General features: G+C 44.1%; 1 long non-coding RNA gene across 1 annotated transcript in view; it reads left to right on the forward strand.

Moving 5' to 3' along the window:
* The window catches only part of LOC139059334 (uncharacterized), a 79227-nt gene that overhangs the window by 35590 nt on the left and 16770 nt on the right, over window positions 1-26867 (forward strand). Inside the window, exon 3 of the long non-coding RNA XR_011514098.1 lies at window positions 7427-7455. This is a non-coding gene — a long non-coding RNA (uncharacterized lncRNA). The remainder of the gene's footprint in view (window positions 1-7426; window positions 7456-26867) is intronic.

Consider the following 26867-nt stretch of genomic DNA (forward strand, 5'->3'; position numbering starts at 1 on the left):
GTCATCCGCCCACCTAACTTTCTGCCGCCCCCTACAACGCTTCCCTTCCCTTGGAATCCAGTCCGTAACCCTTAATGATCATCGGTTATCTTCCCTCCTCATTACATGTCCGGCCCGTGCCCATTCCTTTTCCTTGATTTCAACTAAGATGTAATATACCCGCGTTTTTTCCCTCACCCAATGTGCTCTTTTCTTATCCCTTAACATTACACCTATCATTCTTCTTTCCATAGGTCGTTGCGTCGTCCTCAATTTCAGCAGAACCCTTTTAGTAAGCCTCCAGGTTTCTGCCCCATACGTGAATACTAGTAACACACAGCTGTTATACACTTTCCTCTTGAGGGATAGTGGCAACCTGCTGTTCATGATCTGAGAATGCCTGCCCAATGAACCCCAGTCCTATCCTATTCCTCTGATTACTTCAGTCTCATGATCCGGATCCGCAGTCACTACCTGTCCTAAGTAGATGTATTCCCTTACCACTTCCAGTGCCTCACTACCTATCGCTAACTGCTGTTCTATTCCGAGACTGTTAAAGATTACTTTAGTTTTCTGCAGAATAATTTTTAGACCCACCCTTCGCTTTGCCTTTCCAGGTCAGTGAGGGTGCATTGCAGTTGGTCCTCTGAGTTACTAAGCAAGGCAACATCATCGAATCGCTAGTTACTAAGCTATTCTCCATTAACTGTTATCCCCAATTCTCCCCAATTCAGGTCTCTGAATACCTCCTGGAAACTCGCTGTGAATAGCATTGGAGAGATCGTATCTCCTTGCCTGACGCCTTTCTTTATTGAGATTTTGTTGCTTTCTTTATGGAGGACTACGCTGGCTGTGGAGCCGCTATGGATATCTTTCAGTATTTTTACATACGGCTCGTCTACACCCTGATTCCGTAATGCCTCCATGACTGCTGAGGTTTCGAGTGAATCAAACGCTTTCTTGTAATCAATGAAAGCTATATATAAAGGTTGGCTATATTCCGCACATTTTTCTATCACCTGATTCATAGTGTGAATTCGGTCTATTGTTGAGTAGCCTTTACGGAATCCTGCCGGGTCCTTTGGTTGACGGAAGTCTAAGGTGATCCTGATTCTATTTGCAATTACCTTAGTAAATACTTTGTAGGAAATGGACAGTAAGCTGATCGGTCCATAATTTTTCAAGTCTTTGGAGTCCCCTTTCTTATGGATTAGGATTATGTTAGCGTTTTTCCAAGATTTCGGTACGATCGAAGTCATGAGGCATCGCGTATACAGGGTGGCCAGTTTTTCTAGAGCAATCTGCCCACCATCCTTCAACAAATATGCTGTTACCTGACCCTCCCCAGCTGCCTTCGCCCTTTGCATAACTCCCAAGGCTTTCTTTACTTCTTCCGGCGTTACCTGTGGGATATCGAATTCCTCTAGACTACGCTCTCTTCCATTAACATCGTGGGTGCCACTGGTACTGTCTAGATATCTATAGAATTCCTCAGCCACTTGAATTATCTCATCCATATTAGTAATGATATTGCCGGCTTTGTCTCTTAACGCATACATCTGATTCTTGCCAATTCCTAGTTTCTTCTTCACTGCTTTTAGGCTTCCTCCGTTCCTGAGAGCATCTTCAATTTTATCCATATTATACTTCCTTATGTCAGCTGCCTTACGCTTGTTGATTAACTTCGAAAGTTCTGCGTGTTGTATTCTAGCTGTGGGCTTAGAGTCTTTCATACATTGGCGTTTCTTGATCATATCTTTCGCCTCCTGCGATAGCCCACTGGTATCCTATCTAACCGAGTTGCCACCGACTTCTATTGCACAATCCTTATTGATGCCCGCAAGATTGTCATTCATTGCGTCAACACTAAGGTCCTCTTCCTGAGTTAAAGCCGAATGCCTGTTCTGTAGCTTGATCTGGAATGCCTCTATTTTCCCTCTTACCGCTAAATCATTGATCGGCTTCTTATGTACCAGATTCTTCCGTTCCCTCCTCAGGTCTAGGCTTATTCGACTTCTTACCATCCTATGGTCACTGCAGCGCACCATGTTGAGCACATCCACATCTTGTATGATGCCAGGGTCAGCGAAGAGTATGAAGTCTATTTTATTTCTAGTCTCACTATTCGGGCTCCTCCACGTCCACTTTCGGCTATCTCGCTTGCGGAAGAAGACATTCATTATCCGCATATTATTCTGTTCCGCAAACTCTACTAATAACTCTCCCCTGCTATTCCTAGCGCCTATGCCATATTCCACCACTGCTTTGTCTCCAGCTTGCTTCTTGGCTACCTTGGCATTGAAGTCGTCATCAGTATACTGTAATTTGTGCTGACTTTACCCATCGCCGGTTCCACGTCTTCATATAAGTTTTCGACTTCCTGGTCATCATGACTGATTATAGGGGCGTAGACCTGTAAAACTTTCATTTTGTACCTCTTATTAAGTTTCACAACAAAACCTACCACCCTCTCGTTAATGCTCTAGAATTCCTATATGTTACCAGCTATATTCTTATTAATCAGGAATCCAACTCCTAGTTCTCGTCTCTCCGCTAAGCCCCGGTAGCACAGGACGTGCCCGCTTTTCAGCACTGTAGATGCTTCTCTTGGCCTCCTAACTTCACTGAGCCCTATTATATCCCATTTACTGCCCTCTTATTCCTCCAATAGCACTGCTAGTGCAGCGCCTCACTAGATAACCTTCTAGCGTTAAACGTTGCCAGGTTCATATTCCGATGGTGGCCTGTCCGGAACCAGGGATTCTTAGCTACCTCTTCCGTGTCACAGTTCTGACCGCCGCCGTGGTCAGTCGCCTCGCAGCTGCTGGGGACTCAGGGCCGGGGTTTGATTGTTGTGTTCTTATGGGAGGTTGTGGCCAAGTACTGCACCAGGGTGGCCAATCCTGCTCTGGTTAGGGGGTGCATTACCGGTTCTGGTCACCGGGATCAGGCGACACTCCAGGTCTGTTTATGCAATTGTATCAACACGCGGATTATTTTTTTAATCCGATGGAAAATTGCGCGGCACCGGGATTCGAACCACGGACCTCATGCGCGCGAGGCGCGTGTTCTACCTCTGCGCCACCGCTGCACCTCTAAGAAAAATATTAAGAAAATGAGAAAAATTCCATTGGCCACGCCTAATCACTGACATCGCTCGTTACGTCAAACTTGTGACTGCCAATGAAGCTAGACACCGCCGACGAGGCCAGCGGGATAACTACAGATGATGGAGCTTCTTTGCCGACCATTTTAGCAGATAGGGATGAATTGGCTGCAATGCTTTCCATCATTAAAATGCGGACACAAGTAGATTGTCACGGTGACGGCATATATCACCCACTTTGCTGAAACGAGAGCTCTGCTGAAAGTTAGCGCTGCCGAAGTGGCGAAATTCTTCCTCGAGAACATCATGCTGCGACATTGTGCATTAGAAGTCCTCATAACTGACAGAGGAACCGCATTTACAACAGAGCTCACCCAAGCCATTCTGCAATACAGCCATAGATGCCACAGGAGGAAAACTGCCTACCACCCGCGGACGAATGGTCTCACGGGGCGGCGCAACAAAACCTTCGCCGAAAGGCTAGCGATGTACGTTGACATCGATCATAAGACGTGAGATGCCCTCCTTTGGCACCTATCATTCGCTTACGTGTAATACACCAGTGCAAAAAACAACGCAGATCACGCCGTTCGAGCTGGTTTACGGAAGGAGCCCTGCGACGACTCTCGACGCCACGCTGCCACAAGTCACCACCGAGGAGGATCTACAAATCAGCACTTATCTCCAGCATGCCGAAGTAGCCCGACAGCTCACTCGTATGCACATCAGCAACCAGCAGAGGAGCGACAACCGGCACTACACTCCATAAAGAAAGGAATTCAGCAAGTGCGGGCACTCCCATGGAGCCCAGCGCTTGCATTGACTGTAGCGTACCAGGCGGATGGGATTAACGCCTTCGGGTGTCGGTTTTGTGCGCGCGTGTTTTGAACGCCAGCTGGAGTACGCCACGCCGGCTCCGCTAATCGGCGCGGCATTATTTCTTTTTTTTTTGCTTCTGCTGCTGAACGGCGCGCGGCCTTTCGTACGGAATCGTGACATTATTTACTAAAAATGATTGACAACAATATTTACAAGCCTCCATCGAATCTGTGCCACGTGCAATTTCGTAAAGTAAACGCAAGACGTCTTCGGAAATGATGAATTGTATATTTTGCTCTATAGGATAAGTAGGTTTGAGCTTTTTGCGCATTCATTCAATGTTGTGGCCCCAAGTAAGCAGCAGTAGTTCCCGTACGGTGTTCTAGCGGATATCATCAGCTGAAAAAATAAATTGCAAGCATGTGTAATTTTGGAATATAGACCTAACAGGAATACTACGTGTAAAGGCGAAACGTGCGTAAGTGGTTAATGGGCGGCATTTTTACATGGGCGGCCCTTTTACATACATGGATTAGAAAATAGACTCCTCCCAAACAATACCATAAAATATGAAGAAAACATCTGATTTTCAAGCACTTTCTGTTTCCTGGGCATTATTTTTTCCACTTTAATAAATGCACAAATACGCGCGTTTCCGAAATCCACGCGTTTCCAAAACAACTTGGCCTCAGCCGAAGCGACGCTATGCCAAGTACAAAGAGATGGCCACAACACAGGCTTTCAGCCGGACCATGTTAGAGGCTCGCAGAATGCCTTCTACTCGCGCTCAAGATAAATGCGTGGGTGCAAAGCTTGTTTTCAGTCGTTCAGGAGACATAATTTTCAAGTTCTTGGTTGTTGAGCTCCACGGCGTCATCTTTCGTGCGTTCTGACGGCGCAAGCAACACACACCCGTGCTGTCACTCTTCGTAATCGTTCATCGCGTTTTCGACAAGCGCTAGTACCGAATGAAGGTATATGTTGCTGCGGGGACATAAAAAGCGTCACACCCTCGTCCCGCTAAAATTCAGCACACGTCAAACTAACTTTGTCACCACGGCCGAGCTGTTTTTCAATAACTGCGTCACAATTCCAGGCGCCGCGCGCGTACTTCAGAAGTATACCAAAAAGTAGAAAAATTAATTACAGTATCGTGGGGGGTCAGGGAAAGCGTCACGAGCTTGCCCCAGTAAGATTCAGTACACGCGAAACCGTCACCACATCGAGCTGCTTTTCGGTGCGTCAGAAATTCGGGTGCGGTGAGCGTGCCTAAACATTACCAAAATAAGCTACAATAATGTTGTCGGTCCTATAATGCATCGCAAACTTCTCCCAGTACGAGTCATTACCTCAAATTAACGGCAGCAAGACAGCCGATCTGTTTTTCGCTAACTGCATCACAAGTCTCAGTTCAGTGCCGAAAGCCTAAATGTGCTTCAACTGCGTCCGAGAGTGTCAAACAAAATTTCTCACCTTGCCTTAGTCCAATAGTGCAGTGGTGTCGTGTTGAAGTGCAGAAGGAACGCAAGAATAAGCCGGGAGCCCAAAAAAAGGAGGCTACAACCACACGAGACGAGTCGCATAACCGGCCATAAAGCCACATCTGCAGTCGGTCTCACACGCTTCGTCGGTTTGTTTGACGCTTGGCGCATGCATATGGCACGTCTGGCGTGCCGCTAGCTTGTTGCTAGGTGACGCAAGAAAAATAAATCGCTAAGTATAAATTCAATCACACGCAAAACTTGTTACATTTAGCGGGAAAGAATAAAAATATAAAACTACGCGTGACGTGTTTTCTCTTGCCAGTTTTCGCCGAGTGTGCCCTCTTGATTAATTTATTTCTCTAAGTTACAATTTAGGACGATGTGAAGTAGAACGCCAGCCCGGCGACCGTGTTTAGGGCTGGGCTCCTAAAGGCCGACGAGGACTCAGTGAGGAACTTTTACGACACTATTAAGCACCTTACAATATAATTCCATGTATCGGTGTGCTGGACAATGACGTCATGCCAGACGGCATTTCGGAATCACAGAGGCGCCGCGCATGACCTGAAGTCATCCAGGTGATGTGTCTGAAACCTTCCTATACCCGCTAACGAACTTAAGGGCTTTGTTTCTGTTTTCATGTTTCTGTAATAAACGTGGTTTTGTTTTCGCTTTCGCGTTTGCGCCATCGGGATGATGCTTTTTAAGAGGGGGTATTGACTGGTGCGCTCGTTTAGCTTGAATCGGTTACCGCTGTTCACCGGCTAGCAAATGTTAAACTTTATCGCTCAGGATAAGACGCGCCTCCATTGCTTGGAATTCACGCAAATGTTCCACCCGCCAAGCCTTGCATTATCCTATTCAATACTCCGCAAGAATTGTGCAGTAGTTTCTGGTAACCACGCGGGCACCAGCGATTACACAAGAGGTTTCGACGAGTGATGAATAAAGATCGACGTGCTTGACAGGCAGATGATATTTTCGACGATCGCCGACTGTGTTCGCCGCTATGGTTATTGTTTGTGTGTAGCATGTTTGTGAGAGCGCCGGTTCGCCCACTAAAACTCTACTTTCCTCATTCACAGTTTTGCTGCTTTCTTAACTGTAACTACAACGTGATAATAACATTGCACACGTAGTCCTACGCAAGCCGCATCATGTCCCTGACGTCCCTTAATAACTTGAGTAGTGCTTTTTTGTGCAGTCTATGTTCACATGTACCACGTCGGTGCTTTCGCCGCCACAGGGCATTGTTATGAAGAAATTGCCCTGCGTATATAGAAGATGTTGAAGTGCATAGCTAGTGGACATGAGGAGGACCAAGCGGTGTCTAATGTCCGCCGTCATTCTTGTTGCAACTCATCCCTTACCCTTCTCGTAAATAGCGTAAATAAACCCACTTCACTACACGTCTCCCCTTAACAGTATGAAACTAAAGGTAGTATGGCTTCCACGTCCACATGAACCTCGACAACTTGAAGAAGTGTTCCAGTTATATGACCACGTGAAGTACCTAGAGAGAGAGACAGAGGTAGAGGTGGTTTCTTGCGTGTGTATTTAAATTTGTTGAGAATAATGTTCGCTCCATAATAGTAACATTGTTTCCATACTAAAAGAAGGAAGGTGTTGCACGATGGTCAGAAAATGGAAATATTGCAATGGAAGGCGGGGTTTCGATGCCGCCATCGCGTAGCTGTGTTTGCTTTTCGTTTCCTTTTTTTGTTGAAGAAGTCCTAAACGATTCGAGACAGCAGCCTAAAAGTTTGTTTGAACAATTATCATTGAAACAATTTTTGAATGTAAACGATTTTAGAGTACAGGCCCCACGTATTGCCGGTATGTTTCTGGTGATATTGCACTTTATGCGATATCACCATGCGCATGATTGCGCATTTAGAACATGATAAAAATTCGCATTAGAGCGCATTTTTTTCAGGCAATTCTTGCTTCTAGTGCCCATGGTTATTATCAGCTGCACATTACTGCGCTGCAATGTTTCATATGAATAATTCTCTTTCTCTTTTTCTTCTGCCTTTAGATTGAAACTGACGTCATGGGATCGAAAACGTAAGCTTTTTCCCCATTCATACTTCTGGGTAACATTAGAGAGAACATCGTTCCTGTGTGCCAGTGAGCACTGGACTCTATGAATCTATGGTTTCAAACAGCCCAAACGCCCAGCATGCGTGTAGTACGTAAGCACAGGAGCAGACAACTGACACTTGAAAGAACGTTGCACACCCACCACGAAGGCCATAAGTGGCGCAGAGAAACAGCACACGCGTGACGTGGAATATGTGTGTTCGGCTCCGACTTGCCACATGTTGTCCTTGAAATTGAAATTTCAATTGATTTTGCTGTATCATTGTTACATTTGAACTAAGATAACAAATATTTACCGTACACCTTTCATGGGTTCATTAGCTGTTTCTTTCCAATAAAATATCAAGAAAAACAATAACCGATCTTGGCACGTCCACAGGTGAAAAGAATGTATAGTCATTCACAACGATTTCAAAAGAATGAAACGGAGCCCACCAGAAAATTGCAGAACATTTTTCGCAAGTTGTTCTCAAACATTATCTCTTAAAGGTATCCACTCACTGCAGTTTCCATTATCCCTTCGTCATGCCTTCCGTCAGTAGTTTCTGCCGGCACTATGGCAAACTAACTTGCAACCGAAACGAGTGTAAAAATAGCCGTTTAGAGTTTTGTACATAGAGGGAAGAGAGGGTGCACAGGCTGTTTAGTCTCGTAGGGACTCAGTGCCAAATAAAACAACCCATCAAGGATACTATGATGCTTCTTTGTGGAGCACCGCAAACGCAATAGAAATAGAGGCAATACTCAAGATGGCCAAAAATCGTACCAAGGATAAAATTCCCTCTAACATCGAAAGAGACAGTTCTGATGCTTTCGAATTTGGTAGAAAACTGAACTACAATCTTTAGCCTTGTGGTAAAAATGGTATGCGAAGCGTTGTCTAATAATGCGACAAGGCGGCTTTATTGTGTCATTGTAGTTGTCTTTGGCGTCAAATTTCATTTAGTTAGTTACGTCCACGTTGTTACCATGTTTGTGAACGCCGAGGTGGACAGTGCCCTCATTTTATGCAGGTGTTACGCAACTTTACCTCGCAATGCAATGGAGTCAGAGAAGCGAGACGTGCAACTATGCGTAAATTTCATTCCAGAAGTGTCTGTACCTTTTCTGTTGTTTCACGTCCTTTGCGGTTTCGAAAACCCATGGCAGTGAAGCATAACGTTCCCAAACGATGAGCAACGTGGGAAACTGTAGGAAACTAGCTCGGTCGCACTGTTATAACTGTTGCTGCGCGACGAGAAGCGGGAGCCTAGTTTCTTGAAACACCACCTTGCGTGACATATGTACTGGGTTATACTAGCGCCTTCACTTTTATAAGATTTTCCTAAGCGATGGGACGGCTGTCTGAAGTCGCTTCGTCGCTAAAGCGCCATAGTTGAGCATGCGTCTTTGGCTTAATGAATCTGGCATTAGGCTGCTAGTGGTGAAGGGGGGCGGGGGGGGGCTCACTCAAATCGGTGGGTTGTAGCCAGCTGCTGCCAGGATATCGAACTCTACCGGAGCTTAACCGAAAGCCGGAGCTGAACCATTATTTTCCGCAGCACGAACGGATATCTCTTCTGCAATCCTGGAGCCGAACCTCCACTGGAAGTGACTGAAGGAACCATTTAGAAGCAATTGTCGGCAGCTTCAGAGAAGGCTCGTTGTAGCTGAAACTGTACCAAAGCAAACGAAGTCTCTTCTGTTCATAAGGCGCAGAGCGTGAAGGTTTGCCTTGGGATGAACCCTGATCTTAGTCATCGTGATTGAACGATGCATCAATTGTCGACTCAACTACACATTGGGCTGTCTACGTCTATGCTAAGCTGTGTATGACTATCTGTATTTTAGAGAGAGCGGGGCCGACACGTCCTTGTTGGCACGTCCTTGTAGCCTTGTAGCCAGCTGCTTGTAGCCACGACACGTCCTTGTAGACACGTCCTTGTAGCCAGCTGCTGCCAGGATATCGAACTCTACCGGAGCTTAACCGAAAGCTGGAGCTGAACCATTATTTTCCGCAGCACGAACGGATATCTCTTCTGCAATCCTGGAGCCGAACCTCCACTGGAAGTGACTGAAGGAACCATTTAGAAGCAATTGTCGGCAGCTTCAGAGAAGGCTCGTTGTAGCTGAAACTGTACCAAAGCAAACGAAGTCTCTTCGGTTCATAAGGCGCAGAGCGTGAAGGTTTGCCTTGGGATGAACCCTGATCTTAGTCATCGTGATTGAACGATGCATCAATTGTCGACTCAACTACACATTGGGCTGTCTACGTCTATGCTAAGCTGTGTATGACTATGTGTATTTTAGAGAGAGCGGGGCCGACACGTCCTTGTGGATGGTGCTAGTGCGGACGGCATTTGCTGTGACAGGCAGAGTAGCGCACTGATTGCATTGTGGTATACAGGTGTTGTAGTTCGCATATTGCGGATTCCTGTAAATGTCGATTCTCTATATCGGCGACGAGTTCCAGTGGAGTCGCCACCTCGATAACACTGGCTAAACTATGAATAGTGTTGATGGCATGTCGCGTCAAAAGCTAGTGACCATGTTCACGTGTAAACTACAAATGCTTTAATGGCTTCTATCTTATGCTTGTATTTTTAGTGTAAATTAAATCTTCAATTTTTAATTTCCTATTCTATGTGTTAGACTACACGGAGAAAGCACCAGACCATCTGGTTTACATTATATTCACTAAAAGAAATTGTGGACACATTTGTGTGTCATGTGGGTGCATTCAAAGCAATTTGACAGTCCGCCTGCTTCAGCAGACATGTAAAAAAACAGGTTCAAATTGACTGATAATAGGAGCGTAAAAAGACACACTGCAATCCTCATTTCAAAGCAGTTCATCATGAGCATGTTTTTAAGGCATATGATAGCGTTAAGTGAAGGCTGGCTAGAGAAGGTAGAATAGGTACCCCTCTGGCTGCTTAATTTTGCATCTAAAAAATAAAATAATTAGGTTACATAATTTTATTACCATTTTTATTTGTGGTCAATAAATTCTTTAGCACTTCCAAGCATCACACTCAGAATAGAGAAATCCAGGGAAAAGACGGAGAATGTGGGAGAATAAAGAAAAAAATACACATGAATCGTAGTCTCTGATGACGATGCTGGCGACTTCTGCGCGGGCTGAGGGCACTGCCGTAGCGACATGCGTTCTTTACAGCTCTGCGCAAGAATAATTTTTTTAGACTCTTGGCTCTCGCTGCCCTTCTGCCTCAATGAAGTTCCGAGTGCATGTGAGTGCACTCGGGTGGATCATGTAGGTTGCCTTAATTTCGTCCAGAACGTCTACGAGTTCTCATGTTCGTGAGGCAATCTCGGTAGCCAATCTTTTTAATAAAGAACTATATGTATTTGTAATACAAGCAGTTAAAACTGGGAGTTTAGCTGTGCTTCCCAATGTTCTAAATAGTTCTTGGCCATGCAAAGGTCCATCCGCTTGCTCGTCGCGGTGCACTGAGTGAGGCCCAGGATCTCATTATAGGCTTTGCAATTCCTTGCTTACTAACTGTTCGATTTTTTAAATATTAAAATTGCATTCTGCGGATTTAAGTACCTAACTCGCGATCTGATGATGAGGTACGTTGTAGTAAGAGACTCCAAAATAATTTCGACCATCTACGGTTTCTTAACGTGCACTAATACACAGTACACAGCCGTTTTTGCAGTTCAATCTCAGTGAAATGCGACCCCCGTGACTAGGATTTTCTCCTGCAATATAGTGCTTTGCCTGCTCAGTTTCTGATTTAAGAAGGTTGTGATACGGTGGATTTTGCGTTGCCCTGCTCAATACCATCGCTGATACAAGCCTCGCCATATGTTCTTCTTGGAGCCGTTTTCAGTTGTTTGTGACGCTGTTGATCATCGAGTCACCTGGGCCATGGCTATGTTAGGTTGGGTCCAATCGCCCAGTATTTACTAGGTATGGATATCTGGAACGATTTACGCATCCAGCGTAACCTTTTGCTTCACAAATGTGTCATATCACCTGCTGTGTATTCTTCATATTTCGCACTCACACGGCGATGAGGCTATGCGGCATTCGGTGGCGTGCTGATTCATGCAGTAATTGCCTTCCTGGAGCAGGTAATTTTTTCTCCAAGTGAATGACAAATGCCTGTGTTTCTGTGGAACAGTTTCGGTTAGCCGGACTTCACACAATTGCAGAACATCGGGGAGATCACTGTGCCAGGAGGTATGCCCTTGTTAGGCCACTTGATGATGTCGGATCACAGGTCAAGCCTTCACATTTCCGCGGATCTTCTGCGCACAGCCTACTTAACAGTCCCTAGAAGATGGCCTTATGATTCACATTCTCAAATGCTCCTTTTGTATCGATGGCCAGGACTAGGTTTTCGCCGTGGGATGGTGGTCCGGTCAAAACCATCATCCATTCTTGAGGAGGAGGGCGTCTTGAGTCGAGAGGTTGGGGTCAAAACGAACATTGTCTTGGATACGAGGGCATTACCTTCGAGAGGGACAGGAGCCGGGTGAGCACCAGTCGCTCGAAGGGATTGCCGAGGCATGGCATTAGTGAAATTTTACGCAGGCTGTGGAGATCTGATTTCTTACCAGGCGTAGGGCTGACCACGTTCTCCGTGGGTTTCCTCTCCTGAGGCAAGGTCCCTGTCTGTCACCACTCGTTCATGAAGCAGGTCAATTAATTTATATGGACGGACCCCAGGTTGCGTATGATAAAGTTGCCAATCATGAAAGAACCCGGGTGCTTGGTTTCTTCACGAGCCGCCGCATACACCTCGTCCTCGGTGATAGGACAATATTGTTTGGTGTTATCTGCCCCATGATACACTGCCGAACTTGGTGGAGAGCCGCTCCTGCCGATGTGTCTTCGAATCAGCTTTTGCCGACGATCAACGACATATCCTTCAAACGTATAGGCGATGGGCTGTAATGTCGTGTTAGTTTCAGAGCAAGATTTCGTGGGCGATCATGTGCCTCAGATAGGTTTATGTTATTACTATGCCTACCCAGTCAAAAATTCCATCAAGCTACCGGCTTACATGTCTGATGGCTATACGTAATTTCGGACCTTGAAGGTCTACCAGTCTGATGGTCAACCGGTCTGATGGTCTACCGGTCTGATGGTCTACCAGTCTGATGGTCTACCAGTCTGATGGTCTACCAGTCTGGTGGTCTACCAGTCTGATGGGCTACCAGTCTATTGGTCTTTACCAGTCTACTGGTCTACCAATCTATCGGTCCCTATTAGTTTGTCCATTAATGGCACAAATGCATGATTGCATCAATTTTAAGACCTATTGGCACAGCTAGTCCTACGCAGGCTGAAGGAATAACATTCTTGTGCGTCTCAACCACCCAGGCAGCACACCAGCATTGGTCCAACCATGGCCCAATGCTGGCAGAAATTGGTACCAATGTTTGACCAATGTTGGCATATTGGCAAAGTGCAACCCAATCCAATGCTGGACCAGCGTTAAAGCCAAGATTGGACCAATGTTATGCCAATGCAGCAGCCATCGTAGGACCAGCGTTAAAGCCAAGATTGGGCCAATGTTATGCCAATGCAGCAGCCATCGTGCTGCCATCGTAGTACCAGTGTTGAGCCATATTGTTGCCATTCTTAATGCCAGCTTTGAGCCAATGCCCTTTGCATGACGAATATTCTAGATATGCTGGCTTTAGAGCACGCACATATTCTTACCGCAAACATTTTGCTAGCGGCATTTTTTGTAGCAATTGTCCCCTTTCCGTCTTCCTCAATAGTAGCTAGGAAAGCTCGACAAAAAGATGTCAAGAAGCAGAAGTCATATATGATTGCAAATAATAATAAAAGAATACTGAAATTGACGTTTATGACAGTTTATTTGCGAATAAATTTTCACAAACAGGCATTTTTCGTGGACCTAGATGGGTGACGCTCGGTTATCTTCAAACAGTTTATTTACAGGCACTGCCCTCAGGATAGGAATTGGGCAAGGTGCCGAGGACGGTGGGCTGGCCAGGGGCTTCAGGGCAGGGAGCTGACGTCGGTAGGCAGGTTTGTCAGTGCTTGGATGACAGCGGGCTTATCAGGCCCCCGAGGATCACGATAACCCGGTGGTTTCGTTGATATTGCTACAATATCCCATAGCGACTTCACCATTACTTGGAAGCAATGTTTGCACTGTAAAATGAAAAGAAACATTGTCAGAGATGTTCGTATGACAAATGTATGTGGGAGAGTTTTCATTTGAAAAATCGCCATACTGCCACAATATTATAAGTCTGAGCAGAGAGTTCGAAGGGGTGAATCAAGAAACTTTCTTGCAAGAGATTTGTCAGGTAACACTTCTTGATATTTCGACATATATGGCATACCTTGTACAAGGTCTAACGTAATATTTAGAACAGACATAAAATGCGCAGGATCCGTCCGCTTTGTTTACAGCTCACACCTAGTCAGCGTAACACTTTAAAATTAAAAATTGCAGCAAAACCTGCTGCAGCACAAAAAGCCTAGTTTCAGGCTGTGTAGACACAATGCGGCCTTCGTGCGAAATTTTTAATGTGGAAACCGAAAAGTTCCGTCAAGAAACACTAGTAAAAGAAGCATTTATTATACGAAAAGAAAGAAATACTGTCAGCTGGAAATGATGCTTGACCTATACCAGTGAGAAGAAGCGCGGTTCCTCGGTATCACTAGCAGGATCAGGCCGCACGCGTGGTTTGATAAAATCATAGTCCTGGAATTTGGGTGAAATTCACAGAGATTTACACGTGGTTCTACTCCAGGCACTATTCAAAGACTGCAAATAAAAAGAGCTATTTAATTACAGGCACTCTACATTAGCCAGGCCTGTTTCAGTAATATATATATACCGCGTGATATTGCTTGGGTGATATTGCTTCTGATAAAACTTATAACATGCGCAAAACAAATGCACTCACCATTGTATGATCCATGCTTCTTTGTATCCGAGTTCATCCCACATCGAAGACGGTGGCCACGAGCGCCGACTTTTTTTCTAATTGTTGTTTCGCCTATATTAATTCTAACACTCACAAAAATTCGTGGCCATATTGCTGCGTATTTCAATATGTAGGCGTCTCAGTAGGAATGACGAGCGCAAGCGAGCATTTTTCACGAGAGGAGTGCGCTGGCAAGAACGGACGGCAAGCACTCAGGCGGTGTTGCACCCAGTCGGCGTGCTAGCGACGCATAGAAGGAAAGAGCGAAAGGAAAGGGTGAACGAAGAATGCGGCGTAAACGCCACTTTCCCCCGCTGAACCTAGCCCGACCGGGTTTTGGGGTGGCAGCGATGGAGGGCGACAAGGAGGACAATAGTGACCCCGCGGCATTCCCCCATCCTTCCGAGAGCACCCAATTCGACACAGCAGCTTATGGCTGTCTGAACGCTTGACTGATAGCATTGACCAGGCTCACCTGGGTGCGTGGGGGAGAGGCAATGGGGGGCTGAAGGACGGAAAGCTAGGCCGAAAAAAAAAAAAATCCGGAATGCGCCGTGCCTACTAAAGGCAATGCAAGAGGTTGTTGACACGCAAATGCCAAAACGTGCAATTAATTTTTTTTCTGTCAGGGGCATTCATACAAGGAGCTTACTACACATGCACGAACAAACAAATATATTAGAATAGGAGCATGATGTCGCCGCAACATGCCATGCATGCTAAACAAACAAACAATAGTTTCACTAATGCATATGCGCTCATTCTCGATGCAATATAAAACGGTTCCATCAGCTCTGAGGCACTGTAATTCTCGATTCTCCTCAGAATCTTGACCCACTAAAGCCGCGGAGCGTACATGCAAAAAATACAATGCGCAGGCAAATTCGCAATACCGTTGCTTCTTGTGTTAAACTCAAGTTCTTATTCACGATCAATAAAGCAGCGGCTAAATTTATGCGACTTCCCCTGCTTGCTACGTGGTACACTGGCTTTTCTCTTTAGGGGACACATTTCGGTAAAGGAGAAGTGCAATAATGGCGGTGTACCAATCATGGAGTTGACATGGGAGAACATATTTTTGGTTCCTGCGCAGTGTGCCTGTGATCAGTGCGTTAGTTTTCAAAACACGTTGTTCAATCTCAGCAAGTCGTAGAGCACTAAAAGCCGACAAGGCGAAAGTTAGCTTATTACGGGCCAATGTCCTCCAAAGAAATCCAACTAGTAACCCATATTGGCAAATCCATACGAAAGTCGGTCCAATAATTCCCGCCTTGTTGAACGGCAGTGCCAATATTGTTTACTGACTGTGTAAAGTGGGCCAACATTGGATCTCTATCAGAATGGCACAGCCAATATTGTTTACTGACTGTGTAAAGTGGGCCGACATTGGATCTCTATCAGAATGGCACAGCCAATATTGTTTACTGACTGTGTAATGTGGGCCAACGTTGGATCTCTATCAGAATGGCACAGCCAATATTGACACCACGCTGTTAACCTTAGGCCAACATTGGGCCAGGAACCAGAATGGCACTGCCAATATTGGAACCACGCTGTTAATCTTAGGCCGTCATTGGGCCAAGAAGTGCCAATATGTTTCCAACGTTGGCCCAAGCTGACGTGCCACCTGGGCAGCTTGTATGCCAGTCAGTAGGCAGGCATGTGCGCATTCCACACTCCATTTTTAACAGGACAAACAAAATTAAGGAAATTGAAGCTTTAATTGCACTCGACATGACCAGTTCGGTTTTGTCGTTACATTGATGAAATCAGTGGTGCAAAAGAGCAACGCATAGATGCATGGTGTACTGCTCGGCAGCCACAAAAATAGAGTACGAGATCTTAATCACCCGCTGAGCTTATGAGTTGATGACAAGTCACCGAAAAATATTGTAGCGCAGCCTTCATTCCGCTTCTAACTGGCCCAAGTTTGTGATGTCGCTTATATATACTATATATACATAATATACTCTCGCGGTAGCTGTGCTAAAATAGCGGCAATTAGTTTCTGCTCTCCTCGACACTCTTAAGGTAGCGCAACTCATGTTATTGTGTAACCGTAATTAACATGAAGTGAAGAAATATCATTCACCGATGTACTGCGGAAAGCCACTCGGTTGCTAGTTGCCTCATGCATCTGCCGATTTCGGCACCACAAAGGCTAAATAAAAGTAAAAGCACTAAACAAAGACTGATCGCGGTTTCGATTACTGCAGATTTTTCATGAGGTTTTACACGTTCAACTCGGTTAATCGGCTGCGCGGACGTTTTCGTTTCGGACGGTCATAATGCCCGTAGAAATCTATCTAACCTTTAAGCGCCCTACTGGTGTACAAAAGCTACATGTAAAGGATCTCCAATAAACGACAAGACTATTAGTAGCATTGGAGGGTTGCCTGTAAGAGCTTTTACATGACTTTTAAGAGCCCTGTTTGTATCGGGAGGGTGCATATAGACACTCTTGACTGACCTTTAAGAACCCTAATGGTATTGGGAGAGTACCTGTAGGAATCCATGACTGACCTTTAAGAATCCTATTGCTATTGGGAGAGTGCCTGTTGAATTCCTGACTGACCTTTAAGAATCCTATTGGTATTGGGAGAGTACCTGTAAGAATTCCTGACTGACCTTCAAGAATTCTACAAGTCCATTAAGATAGCCCTGACGGATTTTTTGACCGGGTAGGTTTTTGTGAGCGAAAAGAAATCGCAGCTTCACCGGAAAGTTGAAGCGTCGATTTTGATACCAAATTAGTAGACAGCTATACGAAGTAAAGATACTAGGTACATCGGCCGTGTAAACCTTAAATCATTCGCTCACTAGCAGAATTGACAAGCATGGTGTCAGCATGCACAAGCAAACATGAACACATCTCAATCAATGAACATGGACACTCGCTATCACAATCACGATGAATTTTTCATGAACTTCGAGGTTTTGCTTTCGAGGAAACCGTATGGGTTTCCTTCGGAGCAATTGCTACGGATGGGTTGATGTATTATTTGCCTTTTAATAATTACTTTTCTCATCCTTGCGGATTTCCGAAGAACTATTACGTGAAAGGCGATAAGATGTTGGCTAAATGCGTTATCGAGCTATCTTGCAATCCGTGGACCTGTTGTCGCTTTTGCGTGGGTTAGTTAACGCTTTGGAGTGAATTACAGGCACCATAGCAAAATCACATGCATTGATGCCTACCCCTTGCCGCATAGTAATGACGTCTTGGACTGCTTGCATGGAGCCAAGTACTTTTCACCTATAAACTTCCGATTAGGCTATTGGCAAATCTCGGTGAATTACCTGGACCGCGAGGAAACTACTTTCGGAACACCTGATGGCCTCTACCAAATCGAAGTTCTTGGTCTTTCTAATGCTTCGGCAACCTTCGAAAATATGATGAGCTCCTTATTTCCGGGCTATAAATGGCAAAAATATTGGTGTTATCCAGACAATCTCACAGTCTCTAATCCAACATTCAAGAGTCATATAACGCGTCTATCGGCTTTTCTTGCCGATAGATGCGGGGCTTGCCATCTATCGGCCGACGCGCCGAGCTACAGTTGAACTCATGGAGGTGCCACTTTGGACGTCGTCACATTAACATTCTTGGCAATTTTGTCAGCGTCGCTCGCGTTCAGCCAGTTCCTGACAAGACTCCCGCTGTCCAGAATTTTCCTGTTCCGCCTTCCGCCGCAGACGTGAGAAGCTGTGTTGAGCTATGTTCATATTTCCGTCGTTTTATCAAGAACTTGGACAAAACAGTTCGCCCACTCCCAGACTTACTTAAGAAGCACGTTGCCTTCACATGGGGCCGTCTCCGCCCACGTACGCGATTTCAGCGATTTCTTCTATTTCAGCCTTACCCGTCTTCTGATCATGATCCTTCAAGCCTCGCAGAGAGCGAGGAGGTGCACGTCGACTTTGAGTTCTTCCGCAGTCTTTCACTTACTTTGTGCTGCTCTTGCGAATGATGATCAGCATGTTGCTCCCTTTCTCGACCGTAGTGATTGAGGTGGCCCTGCATGCCTCCCTGAATTCATCCATGTCTAATTTTTGCCTTGCCTATGTTTTTTTAATGGTTGGGTAGGTATTCTTGTGGTTAATATATTGTGGTGGATTCCCGTGGTTTTCTGCGATTTTGCACTACTCCGCATGTTTTGTGTTCCTCATGAATGCGGGGATCGTGCAAGTGCCTCATTTGTGCGAGTTAAACCCTCCCCACCTTCGTTTTCTACGATCGGCAATAAATTATATCTGCTTCTTCTGTCACATTGGCACATTCTCTGCCTTTGACGATGCCATCGGGGTTCCCCCGTCTTGTGTGACAGGCGTTAAAATCGCCGTAGTTAGCCCCTTGTTATTGACCTTTCCTTCCGCTTGCCCCATAAGTGTTTCAGTATAGTGTCCTCGGCGATATGGGGTAATAGACGTTTAGGACAAAGACACTACGGGCTTACCTCTTTGTTGGCAGGACCTCGAAAAAGACGCGAGCAATTTCATGTGGTTCAAGGTTGGGTTGGATGACCTCATGGACAAGAACAACAGGGCCGCGTCGGTCACCTCGGCAAGGCTGCATTTACCGCGTATTCTGTAAGGGTTCGCTCGTATACAGTTAGTTGAAGTACAATCACATTTGCAGCAATTTACTGCTTTGTACCAAGCTATCTTAACATTTTGCATTTGCCTTTACATGTACGACAATTCCACTGCCACATCTATAAGTTTTCTAGGTTCCCTGTACCCCGATTAGCAATGATTGTTGGCAGTCTTTTGAAAACTGAGTAACAATATCAAAGAAGTTATGCGCTTATGCATGACATATGTCCGGTTGATATTATCTAATGGATGCAGTTTACAGAATGCAGCCATCCGTTTTTAATGCAAAGGTAAATCTGCAAACTCCGATCTTGTAGTTTTCCCAAACTGACTAATTTTCAACTCGTGCAAAAAAATATGGACATCTCATGCATTGTGGGAATCAATGTAAGCAAATCTTTCAATGATGTTTGCTTTGATTCATGATTATTAGCGGTGATAATGATGACGAATGTGTAATTTCATAGGCGGTTGACGTATGACACAGAACACACAAGGCGTGTTTGGCTGAGGCGTTCTTTTGTGCCATTGTTCGTAAACATTCAGTGTGGAGCATTATCATTGCCTGACATGGCACATCGCAACGTGACAGAACTGTTAAGTTCCATTGAATTAAGGGGCTGTACGTGCCAGAACAACGATCGGATTATGACCCACGCCATAGTGGCGGACTCTCGATCAATTTTGACACCCAGTTTTTTTAAACGTGTAACTAAATCTAAATGCAATAGCGTTTTTGCATGTTGCTTCCCTACAAATCCGGCTGCCATGGTAGGAATTATGTCCTCGAAAAACGTCATAGCCTTAAAGCTATCGCGGATAACACAGAAGTGTTGATTTTACGTGTTGCCACTTCCGTAATGTCGCTAGACCCTACGGTTTGTTAATACGGTTTTGCGTTGAGATGCCCACTCGATAAATGTGCATGATGCCTATTTTTCATAAATAGCAGAAGCGTGCCGTAGCGTACCTTCAATTTGCCCGCAAACGTACTTTACTTGCCTTCTTATGTCATCTTTTCCCTCTTCCCCTCAACTGGAAGTATGTATGTGGCAAGGTCGTTCACTGATATCGCGACTGCGTCAGTTCTACCTATTCTCTACTTCCTACTTCCCCTCTGGACTTGCACGTTAGTAGAAATGGAAGCTCCGCAGTTTTTGCAATGCTTTTGAGGGAGGTCACGAATAATAACAGCTATCAAGAGGCTAATGAGAACGCCAGAAACTTCGACCGCTATTCATGTCGCAGGCGATGAATACCTAGCAGTAATGAATAAAATTTACTTTCTATCCACGGACATTTGTCACATCCCACTCTACCAAATATCGCTCACAATTCGTGAAATTGGCGAGATCTGCATGAACAAGAGCATCCCAATATTGTATTGCAACATACGCAGTATAAGGAAAAGCGTACACTTTTTCATCATCATCATCATATGTACTTTATTTCTCGTCCGAGCGAGGGGAGACTGGGACTAAAGGCACGCAGGCCTGACAGAGGCCCCAGACCCCACGGTTACAACAGCGGATGAAATCATTACAAATGAACACACATATAACGTACATATATATTTCACACAAGAGAACATAAATTCATGAACAAAAATGATTACAATATTTGTTCGTTAGAACCAGTAAGCCTCATAATGATTAGCACAGTATGCGCTCTTTATTAGATCATACATGTCTACACACAGAGGCAATAAAATGAAAAATGTTAATAATTAGTGAAAGCAATGTCATCGGCGAGTAATAATGCATTAAGCTATTTTTCTAGGTACTTTCTGAAGCACTGAAGTTTTACAATTCTCCTACCTTGTTTACTATTTCTGTCGACTGATATATGAAAGTTTGTTTACCATAATTTGTTCTTGTTTTCGGTAAGTGTCTGGTATTCCGGCACAGTGAATAACGAGGTATTTCATCATTGTCTATTTTGGTGAATAATTTTTGCTTGTGTATGGTCATCAGAAATTTCTTATAATATATTCTGTCTGCTCGAAGAAGGGAGTAGCGTTGAAATAATGGAGCTGTGTCAAGGTCTACAAAACGGCCACGGTAATTGCAGTATATACGAAGGATTCGTTTCATTAATAATAATAATACTTACTAATAATAATAATAATAATAATACTTACTTGAAGCATTTCTAACACAACACGTACACACCATTGATGTCATTTCCATTACCGAAACTTGGCCAGAAAAGGGCGAACATGTGTACATTCCAGGGTATCAAATGATATCATCTCCACGTAGTTAACATTATCGCGGTGGCGGCGTTGCTATTTTTATCAAGAACGTCCTAGGATTCACCTGCCTTCAATCCATCACGAGAGCTAATCTGAGGGTGAAGCACTTTTTGTTCAGACTAAACGCCGGCTGCTTGTAGGGGTTGTTTATCGCCCTCAAAAATCAGATGCAACGGCATTCTGTTGTAGCCTTCAACATGGTTTTCACAAATTAACATAATAAATTAAAGTACCAAACAAACCTATGGTTGCGGATTGTCTTCGGACTCGCGCACAGAAAAAAACACATAAGACGAGAGAGCAGTGGGAGACCACGTTGCTCAGCTATGCACCGGAAGATCAACTTAAGGCGATCCAGCCGGCCGAAAATGCCGCCAGGACCCAAGGGCTGGAGCCGCTTATTTGGGTAGAGAGCCCTAGATCTCATAAATATGCTGTACTAAAAAACATTATTCCTCCTTCTCCTCTAAATTCAAGGAGAAGCACAACCTCCCATTAGTCATTGTAGGCTATATAAACATTGGCATTTGTTGGACAATTCACAGTGATAGCACATATGAACTGGGGTCTTGTCTTTCAACTTCCTAAATTTCATTTCAGAGCCTACACGAGTCACTAGCACATAGGCTACACTTCTTGACCGTGCGCCTAATATGATCACCCAAGAGATTATGGCTGGCGTGTATACGGAACCGATGTCTGACCATTTCCCAATTTTCGTGCGCGCTGATAACACTAGTAGTGTCCTTCTTCATACTGTGAAAATTGTAACTAAAATTGACTATGATATGTTGCGCCAAAACAGTTTATCACAAATTTGGTGGTCTATATGATGATAACGTTGAGACAGGGTTCTACAGTTTGATTTAATTGCTCAAAGATGGAATAATTATCCACGCTAAAAATATGTACTCGGTCGTACGATGTACCGATATGCCCTTGGATGGCGAAAAAAATCTTCAACATATTAAAAATTAAAGTTTATTGATATAGAAAATGGATAGTCAATCAAGAAAAGAAACTGTTGTAACAGCTCAAAAAATTGCGTTAGCAATAAGTTTCAGTGATGAGGGCGCTAAAACAAAACGGCTCCTCGCGTAAAATTCAACAGCGGTCGATACAAAAAGATGAATATTACTGTGAATTACGTTATACGTAGAGCTCAGAAAGACAATGTCCTTCCAAAAAATAATAAAGAAGACACTGCAGAAAGGTTTAACAGCTACTTTTTTAGCGTAGGACCATCCGAAGCAGCACTGCTCCCAGATACGGAGAATAATCATTGTTTGCCTGTCTCAGTTGTCAATACGTTTGTATTTTATGATATAGAAATTAGTGAGCTGCATTTCCTTGTTTCATGTCTTCCAGTTAATAAAGCTCATGCACATGACGGAATTACAGTGACATTGATCCAGCAAATTTTTAATGTATTGGGGCCAATCTTACGCGAACTCTTGAATCATTTCTTGGATTCTTCAATATGTCCGGCTGAGTTGAAAACAGCCAAAGCACATCCTACTCTTAAAGACTCAGACTGTGCGGGTTCATTTAATTACCGAATTATCTCGGTAAATGTGCAATAAACATAGTTTGCTAGAAGATAATTGCTAAAGATATCGAAGTTATCTAGGAAGCCATAACGTGTTATGTGCCCAGTAACAAGGATTTAGAGCAAGGCACTTCGCATCAAAGGCAGTTTTATCACTTTCCCAAATAATTAATCGTGCACTGGAGAACAAGATAGGAGCTGTAGCCTCCTTATACCTGAAAAGCGCATTGGATGCCGAGGATCATGCAATACTAATACAGAAGGTAGAGACATATGGCGTTCGTTATAAGACTTATGAGCTAATTTCAAGCTACTTGGAGGCATGCGAACAAACAGTAGTAAGGGTGAGTTCACCTTTTCGAAAAGGTCATTAGTAACTGGATTTCGGCAAGGGTTTCTATTAGGGCCTTTATTTTTCTCATTATACCTAAATGACCTACAATTACATTTATGCTATGCAGAAATTATCATGTAGGCCAGTGATACATGCATTGCATTAACAGCCGAAAATCTTAAAGAATTTGGCGCAAAAGCTAACGCTTAACTTGACAGAATTGCCAGTTGCTTTTTCGCTAACAAGCTTACCGTCAATACTAAAAAAAAACAAAATATGTTGTGTTCTATTATCTACACAAAAAATATGTTTACTACCAAAGTAGAACTAATAATTAATAGCTGTCTTCTTTAACAAACTAATACATATAGGTATCTTGGAGGGGTTTCCGAAAGAAATATGCACTGGCACGGTCACATCAGCGAGGTTGCTCCAAGGTAGCATAATAATGTAATGCTTTGGTACAAGTTGGAACTATTTTGCAATCAATACATTGCACATTCTGAATTTGCCTTAATTCGCAGTCACTTATTATTCCCTAGAGAAACTTGGGGATGGACCTATAAAACGCATATAGATCCCGTGAGAATATCACTAGAACGCGCACTTTTAATAACGACGCAGTCTACGTACACCGCTTCACGCCAGCCTTTGTTTTCTCAGCGATGAATTTTACCGTTTGCTCAGGTACGGGACTTACGGATTGCAGAGAGCGTATATAACGGCGTATGCGTACACAATCATTCCCGGGTGCTCTTCCACACGTCAGCCCGTCCAACTAAAGATGTTACGTTAGACTAATTTATTCTTCCTCTTAGTAGCAATATTTATGAACAGAGGGCACTAGAATTGGCTGGTTTAGAAATATAGAACGGTATACCATCCAAAATTAAACATTCTGAAAATTTTTCCAAGGAACCTAAAGTATATTATATTCAGTTACTTTCCTGTACATCATTTTCATTTTCATCATCCAGAAATTACAGATTGCCAACTTAAATATTCTGTTTGCCTTCACTGCAGCATCCCAGATGTCGATTTGTTTACATTGCGAGGTGATTTTCTGCAGCCTTGTGAAGCGCACCAATTATTTTCCTTCAGTTTCACTGACCGCCATGTTTTGCTCTTTGTGATTGTTGCCTGTATTATGCTTTTTTGTCGGACCTATCACTAGCCTTTGGCTATTGGCCCGTAAAGTTGTTTGGAATTTAGGAATGATAACGTGAGAATAAGTATGCGATATATATTGTGGTGACACCCAGGGAACTCTAGAGGGTATTGTGCACATGCGACGCAATGGAAGGGTTCAAACGAGTTTATGGCCTCATCCTTCCTATCTGCCACGCTCCTTCCAACCATCCCCCGACGCGGCGGAAAGGCAACAGCAGCAGCACCAGCAGCGTAAAAGTTGAAGGAAGATGCAAAGAAAGTTCTGCTTTAAAGTATATGTCGTTTATGAAAATTATGGTTCTTGCAGCCACTATAATTATTTACAATTAATAAATCAATTTTAGTTCTATTTACCAAACAGATAGAGGAGCTGCGAATATGACCTGCCGTTCGGCAGCTTGACGAGCCCGCTGCTCCCAGTACGAGGGTACATAGCGGCGAAGACATCCATATATATTACATCAAAACAAGCAACTAATCAGGCATGACGTCATTAAGCTAACAAGATCGTTAATACAATCACACACTGCAGAAAGTATCTATGTCAATAAATTATGCTGTCGCCTTTTGGAACATCCCCGCGCAACTTGTTTGAAGTTCAAGGAAAGAAATCAAAATAATATGTTCATAAAGGTTGGGAAGACATGGCACAGTACAGCAGAAGAATTGCATTGCCCAGTTGAACGCCTGGTTGGTACTATCCATATTTCACCCCTCTTTGTATCATAACCCTGTTTTGTTTTTGTTTTGTATTAAATAAGAAGGTGCTGGCTGTGAAATGTTTCAAGTTTTCTTTAATTTCATCTTTCGCTCCTCGATGGAAAAAAATTCTATTGAATCGCTCAAGCGGTTTTAATATAAATACATGCCCGCCTCTTACATGTACTTCAACAGGCTGCATAGAAGTTCGGCATTGGCTATAGCTTTAGTTTGAGCAGCACATATGACGCCGGTTCTACAGAAAACCCATAGAACAAAACGTCGTCATGTACGCAAACCGGCGGCCACGGCCGTGCTTTAATCAAGAGTTACATTTATAAAAAGTAATATGCATGAAAAATACTTTCATCGGACGCTTCACGGGAGCCTTTCTCGTAACCAGACATCTAATTCGCAATGCCGACGAGCAGTAGGCACAGACATAGGATGGGGGTGGCAATTACGCGTGGTTACATGCAACTCATGCGAAGCACCGAGTCTCGGACTGTGAGCCGTGCAATGTGAAAGAGACTATAGGTCATCTGCTGTCTGTCTTCAGTGCGCTCAGGAGCGTAAAAAGTAGAACAATGCTTTTACGCGTCTCAGCAGCCCACATATGTCGGTGGACGTTATTTTAGGCCCTTGGCCAGACGTTAAATTGAGCTTTAGAGCTAGTCAGGCCTTACTTGATTTTTCGAAAAAGCACGGGCGTGGACTGTAGGCTTTAAGTAGTCCAAATAGCTTACTGTATGCTTTACATTTTCCCCATCATCGTCAAACATAATGCGATTTTTTCTTCCCCATTTTGATACCTGTTACCCTACCCCCAACGCAGAGTAGCTGGTTAGAAGAATTTACGTCAGGCCGACCTCTCTGCATTTAACATCTTTAAACTTTTCTATCTCTCGTTGCCAGTTGAGCAAACAGCTTCTTATTTTTGAGCTAGTGCTCATACATAAGCACACTCGTTTCCAAGTGCCGAGGCGAAGCGACACTCTCACGCTGTGCTTATTTTTATTCTATTTTTTGTAGTTTTACGGCATGACATACGTCATAGCGAGAATTTTCTAATAATGACGATGAATGTTTATTGGCATCTCCTCTAAAACGGGGCTGTCACAAATAGTCAACTAGCCTGGTTCAGCTAATAAGTTGTGCCAAATTATGTCTTTACGGGTGAGTGCATATGCCGACACTTCGATATTCGCGGTGCACGTGCATGAAGCCCTCCAATACGTGCTGCACAACCCCAAGAAAGAGGTCAGTGGTGCAGTGGTCACGGAGGATGAAGTATGACCTTCAGAATAATAGCTGAGTGGCGTTGCTGATGATGTAATCGGCAGATTTGGCGCGGTGCCAAGTCGCATTGGTAACGTGGCGTGGAACGGATGGCTTCAGCGCCCAACACAACTCAGTGCTCGGAGAGGTATCGTTTGGTGTCGTCACTTTTGAAAGAACAGTCGGTGCTTCATTGATGTGAAGTAGTATGTAGCGAGTGGGTTATTCTCCTGGTCACACAAAAAGCCGCCTCGAAAGACGGAGACGAACTCGAATCGGAAATAGAGGAAGAAGAGGAGGAGGAGGTGGACCTTTGTGGAAAGAATGATGAAGAAACGTCAAGAGCAGCGTATCCTAGTGAATGAGATGCGAAACTAAATAGCTGCTCGTTATTGTACGTAATTGTGCTGTGTCCACGCGGGCTAAAATTAAGAGAATTATTTAGTCGAAATATGCATGAATAATTAGATAAACTATGAAGGCTGAAGTTATCGAAGAAACTCTAACAAATCTCTAACGCGCCTGCATCTATAGGAAGTTTCTCAAATGTTGCAGACGGTTATATCTGCTTT

This window comes from Dermacentor albipictus, chromosome 1, assembly GCF_038994185.2.
Source record: "Dermacentor albipictus isolate Rhodes 1998 colony chromosome 1, USDA_Dalb.pri_finalv2, whole genome shotgun sequence".
NCBI classification, from domain to species: Eukaryota; Metazoa; Arthropoda; class Arachnida; order Ixodida; family Ixodidae; genus Dermacentor; species Dermacentor albipictus.